This window comes from Xenopus tropicalis, chromosome 9 (assembly GCF_000004195.4).
Source record: "Xenopus tropicalis strain Nigerian chromosome 9, UCB_Xtro_10.0, whole genome shotgun sequence".
Lineage (NCBI taxonomy): Eukaryota > Metazoa > Chordata > Amphibia > Anura > Pipidae > Xenopus > Xenopus tropicalis.
This window is the reverse complement of record NC_030685.2, coordinates 73,014,653-73,024,518: the sequence shown is the minus strand read 5'-3', so window position 1 is coordinate 73,024,518 and position 9,866 is coordinate 73,014,653.

Genomic DNA, 9,866 nt, shown 5'->3' with positions numbered 1-9,866 from the left:
AACCTCCCACCCCTGTGGGAGCAATTAACCGCCCACCTCTCAGAAAAGTCATAGCACCCGATTCCCGAATAAGCCGCACGGTTTGACACCTCATTCATGGGTCTACAACAAACGGTGGTTAATTACCCTCTGCTGGGGCAATTAACCGCCCACCCCCTAGAAAAGTCATAGCACCCCATTCCCGAATAAGCCGCACGGTTTGACACCTCATTCATGGGTCTACGACAAACAGTGGTTAATTGCCCCCTGTTGGGGCAATTAACCGCCCACCCCTCAGAAAAGTCATACCACCCCATTCCCGAATAAGCCGCACGGTATGACACCTCATTCATAGGTCTACGACAAACGGTGGTTAATTGCCCCCTGCTGGGGCAATTAACCTCCCACCCCTCAGAAAAGTGATAGCACCCCATTCCCGAATAAGCCGCACGGTTTGACACCTCATTCATGGGTCTACGACAAACGGTGGTTAATTACCCCCTGCTGGGGCAATTAACCGCCCACCCCCTAGAAAAGTCAAAGCACCCCATTCCCGAATAAGCCGCATGGTTTGACACCTCATTCATGGGTCTACGACAAACGGTGGTTAATTGCCCCCTGCTGGGGCAATTAACCTCCCACCCCTGCGGGGGCAATTAACCGCCCACCCCTCAGAAAAGTCATAGCACCCGATTCCCGAATAATCCGCATGGTTTGACACCTCATTCATAGGTCTACGGCAAACGGTGGTTAATTGCCCCCTGCTGGGGCAATTAACCGCCCACCCTTCAGAAAAGTCATAGCATCCCATTCCCGAATAAGCCGCACGGTTTGACACCTCATTCATGGGTCTACAACAAATGGTGGTTAATTGCCCCCTGCAGGGGCAATTAACCTCCCACCCCTGCGGGGGCAATTAACCACCCACTTCTCAGAAAAGTCATAGCACCCGATTCCCGAATAAGCCGCACGGTTTGACACCTCATTCATAGGTCTACGACAAACGGTGGTTAATTGCCCCCTGCTGGGGCAATTAACCGCCCACCCCTCAGAAAAGTCATACCACCCCATTCTCGAATAAGCCGCACGGTTTTACACCTCATTCATGGGTCTACGACAAACGGTGGTTAATTACCCCCTGCTGGGGCAATTAACCGCCCACCCCCTAGAAAAGTCATAGCACCCCATTCCCGAATAAGCCGCACGGCATTCATGGGTCTACGACAAACGGTGGTTAATTGCCCCCTGCTGGGGCAATTAACCTCCCACCCCTGCAGTTGCAATTAACCGCCCACCCCCTAGAAAAGTCATAGCACCCCATTCCCGAATAAGCTGCACGGTTTGACACCTCATTTATGGGTCTACGACAAACGGTGGTTAATTGCCCCCTGCTGGGGCAATTAACCGCCCACCCGTCAGAAAAGTCATACCACCCCAAATACCAAATAAGCCGCACGGTTTGACACCTCATTCATGGGTCTACAACAAATGGTGGTTAATTGCCCCCTGATGGGGCAATTAACCTCCCACCCCTGCAGGGACAGTTAACCGCCCACCCCTCAGAAAAGTCGCACGGTTTGACACCTCATTCATGGGTCTACGACAAACGGATGTTAATTGCCCCCTGCTGGGGCAATTACCCGCCCACCCCTCAGAAAAGTCATACCACCCCATTCCCGTATAAGCCGCACGGTTTGACACCTCATTCATGGGTCTACGACAAACGGTGGTTAATTACCCCCTGCTGGGGCAATTAACTGCCCACCCCCTAGAAAAGTCATAGCACCCCATTCCTGAATAAGCCGCACGGTTTGACACCTCATTTATGGGTCTACGACAAACGGTGGTTAATTGCCCCCTGCTGGGGCAATTAACCGCCCACCCCTCAGAAAAGTCATACCACCCCAAATACCAAATAAGCCGCACCGTTTGACACCTCATTCATGGGTCTACAACAAATGGTGGTTAATTGCCCCCTGCTGGGGCAATTAACCTCCCACCCCTGCAGGGACAGTTAACCGCCCACTCCTCAGAAAAGTCATACCACCCGATTCCCGCATAAGCCGCACGGTTTGACACCTCATTCATGGGTCTACGACAAACGGATGTTAATTGCCCCCTGCTTGGGCAATTAACCGCCCACCCCTCAGAAAAGTCATAGCACCCCATTCCCGAATAAGCCGCACAGATTGACACCTCATTCATGGGTCTACGACAAAAGGTGGTTAATTGCCCCCTGCTGGGGCAATTAACCTCCCACCCCTGCTGGGGCAATTAACCGCCCGCCCCTAGAAAAGTCATAGAACCCCATTCCCGAATCAGCCGCACGGTTTGACAAGCAGGCATGCTTATGGTGGTACAGGTATGGGATCCATTATCTGGAAACCCATTATCCAGAATGTTCCAAATTACAGAGAGGCCATCTCCCATAGACTCCATTATAAGCAAATAATTCTAATGTTTTAAAATAATTTCCTTTTTCTCTGTAATAATAAAACAGTGAGTTTGTACTTGATCCCCACTAAGATCCCATGAATCCATACTGGAGGCAAAATAATCCCATTGGGTTTCATTAATGTTTAAATTATTTTTAGTTGACTTAAGGTATGGAGATCCAAATTACAGAAAGAAACTCCAGGTCCCGAGCATTCTGGGTAACAGGTCCCATACCTGTATCATAAATTGTGAGCTGCCATTGTAAAAAGTCATAACGACAACCGCTTTAGCCCATTTCTGGGCCAAGCGGTCACCGGGACATAGGGAGGTTAAGTGACTTCTGTCCAGGGGTCACAAGGGCGTAACCAGTGGTGAGGCATATTTCTAGCTATGGGGGGATTAGAACTACTGGCTGGCTGGCTGGCTGGCATGCTTAAGGCGGGTGCCTTGACCACTTAGCCACGCTTGCTCCTCCCGCTTGTAGGATGTTTTTTTCGTCCGCTTGTCATCGTCATCTTGGCAGTTGGCCTATCCTAGCCGACTGAATGAAATGAAGGATTTTAGCGCAGAGAGGGAATGTTTTAGAAACGTGAAACTTACCACATTTGAAGAGGTTTGAAACCTGTGTCAGAAGATACCCCGTACAAGGGTATAAGTTTTACCCCCGGGGCAAGAGAGGTCCCCAAATTTGCCCCATTGACTAATAATGGGGATTTTGGCGAATAACTAGTTTGTCGTAGACCCATGAATGAGGTGTCAAACGGTGCGGCTTATTCGGGAATGGGGTGCTATGACTCTTCTGAGGGGTGGGCGGTTAATTGCCCCAGCAAGGGGGAAATTAACCGCCCATAGACTTAACATTGAGACCCCAGCAGGGGGCAATTAACCACCGTTTGTCGTAGACCCATGAATGAGGTGTCAAACCGTGCGGCTTATTCGGGAATGGGGTGCTATGACTTTTCTGAGGGGTGGGTGGTTAATTGCCCCAGCAGGGCAGGGCAGGGCGGGGCAGGGCCCTACCACGTTGGCTGCCCAAGGGCAGCCATTTTCTACTATGTCTGAATGTAGACACCTTCAATTGCCCACCCTTTACGCCTTTGGGGTGAATCAACAAAACATTGCCATTTTCAGTGCACAGTGCGTGTCATCAATATTATCCCTGCCTCTTCCTCGGTTTCCTTAATCAAAGCAGAAACAAACATATTTCCCCCTTTGTAATAGACTCTTCCACCATAACTGGTATGCAATGAGCTGCAGATGCTGGGTATAGCCTTGGCCAGTAGGGCACACAGCTCTACTGCTGCTGTGGGAGAGGGAACTGTTATTTAATGGGGGGGGGGGGGGGGGCAGCATCACTGCTGGCTGCAGGTTTACCTAAATTGATATTTTTACATAGGATTTAGATTCTACTCTGCTGATGAGGCCTAGTTTAGGTGCATTGCTCTATCTTTGACCATCAGGGACTCCGAATGACACAACCTCAATGCAGTTTACACAACTGCACAGGGAACATTTGCTACAAACCACTGAGTGTCCCTGTCATTTAGCCAATTGTCATCTTTTTTATTGCTTTGTGTTAAATACCAGGGGTTTTATTCCATTTATTGCTTTGTTGGCACAGACTGTCTTTAGCTGTTTGGCAGATTGTACAGGCTATACTTGCAATTGGTCTTGATCTGAGACAACTTGCAATGGGTCTTCATGTATTTTTTCATTTATTTAGGTTTCTGCTTTGCATTCCTACAGTTTGGTTTTTAACAGCAATCCAGTTGCTAGGGTCTTCTTTACCCTAGCAACCAGGCAGTATATTGAATGAGAGTCTGGGGTTGGCTGCATATTATGGTACACTGGCTCCTGGGCAGGTTAAGGGACAACAAGTCCCACAATGAAAGCAAGCTGCAGGGCCTTTTTAAGGCCTTGTTGGGCCCTGGGCCAAAATCCAAAGAGTGGGGCCCTATTATCCTGCTGCATGCAGCATGGCAATATTTTTATTTTTAACTACACCCGTTTCACCAAAACATAAACCCAGACATGCTAGAATAATTACTACAGAAGATGGATACTCTGCAAATTTACTTAGAGATGCCAGTATAATGTAAATTAAAAATGTTATCCAAAGCGGTGCCATTAAAATGACTGTGGAAATAGCCAATCAATAAAAAATGGCCAATGAGACAATCTGCAGTTGGTCTTCATTTATTTTTTCATTAATTTAGGTTTCTGCTTTGCATTCCTACAGTTTGGTTTTTAACAGCAATCCAGTTGCTTGGGTCTTCGTTACCCTAGCAACCAGGCAGTAGATTGAATGAGAGTCTGGGGTTGGCTGCATATTATGGTACACTGGCTCCTGGGCAGGTTAAGGGCCAAAGAGTCCCACAATGAAAGTCCCTCATCTGAAACACCCAGACTGACCTCTGTAACATGGGCAACCATGGCAGTCACTATCCTCAGCCAGACACTACAGTCCCAGGGCAGGGCGGGGCAGGGCCCTACTATGTTGGCTGCCCAAGGGCAGCCATTTTCTACTATGTCTGAATGTAGACACCTTCAATTGCCCACCCTTTACGCCTTTGGGGTGAATCAACAAAACATTGCCATTTTCAGTGCACAGTGCGTGTCATCAATATTATCCCTGCCTCTTCCTCGGTTTCCTTAATCAAAGCAGAAACAAACATATTTCCCCCTTTGTAATAGACTCTTCCACCATAACTGGTATGCAATGAGCTGCAGATGCTGGGTATAGCCTGGCCAGTAGGGCACACAGCTCTACTGCTGCTGTGGGAGAGGGAACTGTTATTTAATGGGGGGGGCAGCATCACTGCTGGCTGCAGGTTTACCTAAATTGATATTTTTACATAGGATTTAGATTCTATTCTGCTGATGAGGCCTAGTTTAGGTGCATTGCTCTATCTTTGACCATCAGGGACTCCGAATGACACAACCTCAATGCAGTTTACACAACTGCACAGGGAACATTTGCTACAAACCACTGAGTGTCCCTGTCATTTAGCCAATTGTCATCTTTTTATTGCTTTGTGTTAAATACCAGGGGTTTTATTCCATTTATTGCTTTGTTGGCACAGACTGTCTTTAGCTGTTTGGCAGATTGTACAGGCTATACTTGCAATTGGTCTTGATCTGAGACAACTTGCAATGGGTCTTCATGTATTTTTTCATTTATTTAGGTTTCTGCTTTGCATTCCTACAGTTTGGTTTTTAACAGCAATCCAGTTGCTAGGGTCTTCTTTACCCTAGCAACCAGGCAGTATATTGAATGAGAGTCTGGGGTTGGCTGCATATTATGGTACACTGGCTCCTGGGCAGGTTAAGGGACAACAAGTCCCACAATGAAAGCAAGCTGCAGGGCCTTTTTAAGGCCTTGTTGGGCCCTGGGCCAAAATCCAAAGAGTGGGGCCCTATTATCCTGCTGCATGCAGCATGGCAATATTTTTATTTTTAACTACAAGCGTTTACCTGCTAGAATAATTACTACAGAAGATGGATACTCTGCAAATTTACTTAGAGATGCCAGTATAATTAATAAAATCTATGGCAGCTGAAAGCAACTGTCATGGGAAAAAAATAAGATTCTTATCCCTGCTGGGGCAATTAACCGCCCACCCTTCAGAAAAGTCATAGCACCCCATTCCCGAATAAGCCGCACGGTTTGACACCTCATTCATGGGTCTACGACAAATGGTGGTTAATTGCCCCCTGCTGGGGCAATTAACCTCCCACCCCTGCTGGGGCAATTAACCTCCCACCCCTGTGGGAGCAATTAACCGCCCACCTCTCAGAAAAGTCATAGCACCCGATTCCCGAATAAGCCGCACGGTTTGACACCTCATTCATGGGTCTACAACAAACGGTGGTTAATTACCCTCTGCTGGGGCAATTAACTGCCCACCCCCTAGAAAAGTCATAGCACCCCATTCCCGAATAAGCCGCACGGTTTGACACCTCATTCATGGGTCTACGACAAACAGTGGTTAATTGCCCCCTGTTGGGGCAATTAACCGCCCACCCCTCAGAAAAGTCATACCACCCCATTCCCGAATAAGCCGCACGGTATGACACCTCATTCATAGGTCTACGACAAACGGTGGTTAATTGCCCCCTGCTGGGGCAATTAACCTCCCACCCCTCAGAAAAGTCATAGCACCCCATTCCCGAATAAGCCGCACGGTTTGACACCTCATTCATGGGTCTACGACAAACGGTGGTTAATTACCCCCTGCTGGGGCAATTAACCGCCCACCCCTAGAAAAGTCAAAGCACCCCATTCCCGAATAAACCGCATGGTTTGACACCTCATTCATGGGTCTACGACAAACGGTGGTTAATTGCCCCCTGCTGGGGCAATTAACCTCCCACCCCTGCGGGGGCAATTAACCGCCCACCCCTCAGAAAAGTCATAGCACCCGATTCCCGAATAATCCGCATGGTTTGACACCTCATTCATAGGTCTACGGCAAACGGTGGTTAATTGCCCCCTGCTGGGGCAATTAACCGCCCACCCTTCAGAAAAGTCATAGCATCCCATTCCCGAATAAGCCGCACGGTTTGACACCTCATTCATGGGTCTACGACAAATGGTGGTTAATTGCCCCCTGCAGGGGCAATTAACCTCCCACCCCTGCGGGGGCAATTAACCACCCACTTCTCAGAAAAGTCATAGCACCCGATTCCCGAATAAGCCGCACGGTTTGACACCTCATTCATAGGTCTACGACAAACGGTGGTTAATTGCCCCCTGCTGGGGCAATTAAACGCCCACCCCTCAGAAAAGTCATACCACCCCATTCTCGAATAAGCCGCACGGTTTTACACCTCATTCATGGGTCTACGACAAACGGTGGTTAATTACCCCCTGCTGGGGCAATTAACCGCCCACCCCCTAGAAAAGTCATAGCACCCCATTCCCGAATAAGCCGCACGGTTTGACACCTCATTCATGGGTCTACGACAAACGGTGGTTAATTGCCCCCTGCTGGGGCAATTAACCTCCCACCCCTGCAGTTGCAATTAACCACCCACCTCTCAGAAAAGTCATAGCACCCGATTCCCGAATAAGCCGCATGGTTTGACACCTCATTCATGGGTCTAAAGCAAATGGTGGTTAATTGCCCCCTGCTGGGGCAATTAACCGCCCACCATTCAGAAAAGTCATTGCACCCCATTCCCGAATAAGCCGCACGGTTTGACACCTCATTCATGGGTCTACGACAAATGGTGGTTAATTGCCCCCTGCTGGGGCAATTAACCTCCCACCCCTGCGGGGGCAATGAACCACCCACCTCTCAGAGAAGTCATAGCACCCGATTCCCAAATAAGCCGCACGGTTTGACACCTCATTCATAGGTCTACGACAAAAGGTGGTTAATTGCCCCCTGCTGGGGCAATTAACCGCCCACCCCCTAGAAAAGTCATAGCACCCCATTCCCGAATAAGCTGCACGGTTTGACACCTCATTTATGGGTCTACGACAAACGGTGGTTAATTGCCCCCTGCTGGGGCAATTAACCGCCCACCCCTCAGAAAAGTCATACCACCCCAAATACCAAATAAGCCGCACGGTTTGACACCTCATTCATGGGTCTACAACAAATGGTGGTTAATTGCCCCCTGATGGGGCAATTAACCTCCCACCCCTGCAGGGACAGTTAACCGCTCACCCCTCAGAAAAGTCGCACGGTTTGACACCTCATTCATGGGTCTACGACAAACGGATGTTAATTGCCCCCTGCTGGGGCAATTACCCGCCCACCCCTCAGAAAAGTCATACCACCCCATTCCCGTATAAGCCGCACGGTTTGACACCTCATTCATGGGTCTACGACAAACGGTGGTTAATTACCCCCTGCTGGGGCAATTAACTGCCCACCCCCTAGAAAAGTCATAGCACCCCATTCCTGAATAAGCCGCACGGTTTGACACCTCATTTATGGGTCTACGACAAACGGTGGTTAATTGCCCCCTGCTGGGGCAATTAACCGCCCACCCCTCAGAAAAGTCATACCACCCCAAATACCAAATAAGCCGCACCGTTTGACACCTCATTCATGGGTCTACAACAAATGGTGGTTAATTGCCCCCTGCTGGGGCAATTAACCTCCCACCCCTGCTGGGACAGTTAACCGCCCACTCCTCAGAAAAGTCATACCACCCGATTCCCGCATAAGCCACACGGTTTGACACCTCATTCATGGGTCTACGACAAACGGATGTTAATTGCCCCCTGCTTGGGCAATTAACCGCCCACCCCTCAGAAAAGTCATAGCACCCCATTCCCGAATAAGCCGCACAGATTGACACCTCATTCATGGGTCTACGACAAAAGGTGGTTAATTGCCCCCTGCTGGGGCAATTAACCTCCCACCCCTGCTGGGGCAATTAACCGCCCGCCCCTAGAAAAGTCATAGAACCCCATTCCCGAATCAGCCGCACGGTTTGACAAGCAGGCATGCTTATGGTGGTACAGGTATGGGATCCATTATCTGGAAACCCATTATCCAGAACGTTCCAAATTACAGAGAGGCCATCTCCCATAGACTCCATTATAAGCAAATAATACTAATGTTTTAAAATAATTTCCTTTTTCTCTGTAATAATAAAACAGTGAGTTTGTACTTGATCCCCACTAAGATCCCATGAATCCATACTGGAGGCAAAATAATCCCATTGGGTTTCATTAATGTTTAAATTATTTTTAGTTGACTTAAGGTATGGAGATCCAAATTACAGAAAGAAACTCCAGGTCCCGAGCATTCTGGGTAACAGGTCCCATACCTGTATCATAAATTGTGAGCTGCCATTGTAAAAAGTCATAACGACAACCGCTTTAGCCCATTTCTGGGCCAAGCGGTCACCGGGACATAGGGAGGTTAAGTGACTTCTGTCCAGGGGTCACAAGGGCGTAACCAGTGGTGAGGCATATTTCTAGCTATGGGGGGATTAGAACTACTGGCTGGCTGGCTGGCTGGCATGCTTAAGGCGGGTGCCTTGACCACTTAGCCACGCTTGCTCCTCCCGCTTGTAGGATGTTTTTTTCGTCCGCTTGTCATCGTCATCTTGGCAGTTGGCCTATCCTAGCCGACTGAATGAAATGAAGGATTTTAGCGCAGAGAGGGAATGTTTTAGAAACGTGAAACTTACCACATTTGAAGAGGTTTGAAACCTGTGTCAGAAGATACCCCGTACAAGGGTATAAGTTTTACCCCCGGGGCAAGAGAGGTCCCCAAATTTGCCCCATTGACTAATAATGGGGATTTTGGCGAATAACTAGTTTGTCGTAGACCCATGAATGAGGTGTCAAACGGTGCGGCTTATTCGGGAATGGGGTGCTATGACTCTTCTGAGGGTGGGCGGTTAATTGCCCCAGCAAGGGGGAAATTAACCGCCCATAGACTTAACATTGAGACCCCAGCAGGGGGCAATTAACCACCGTTTGT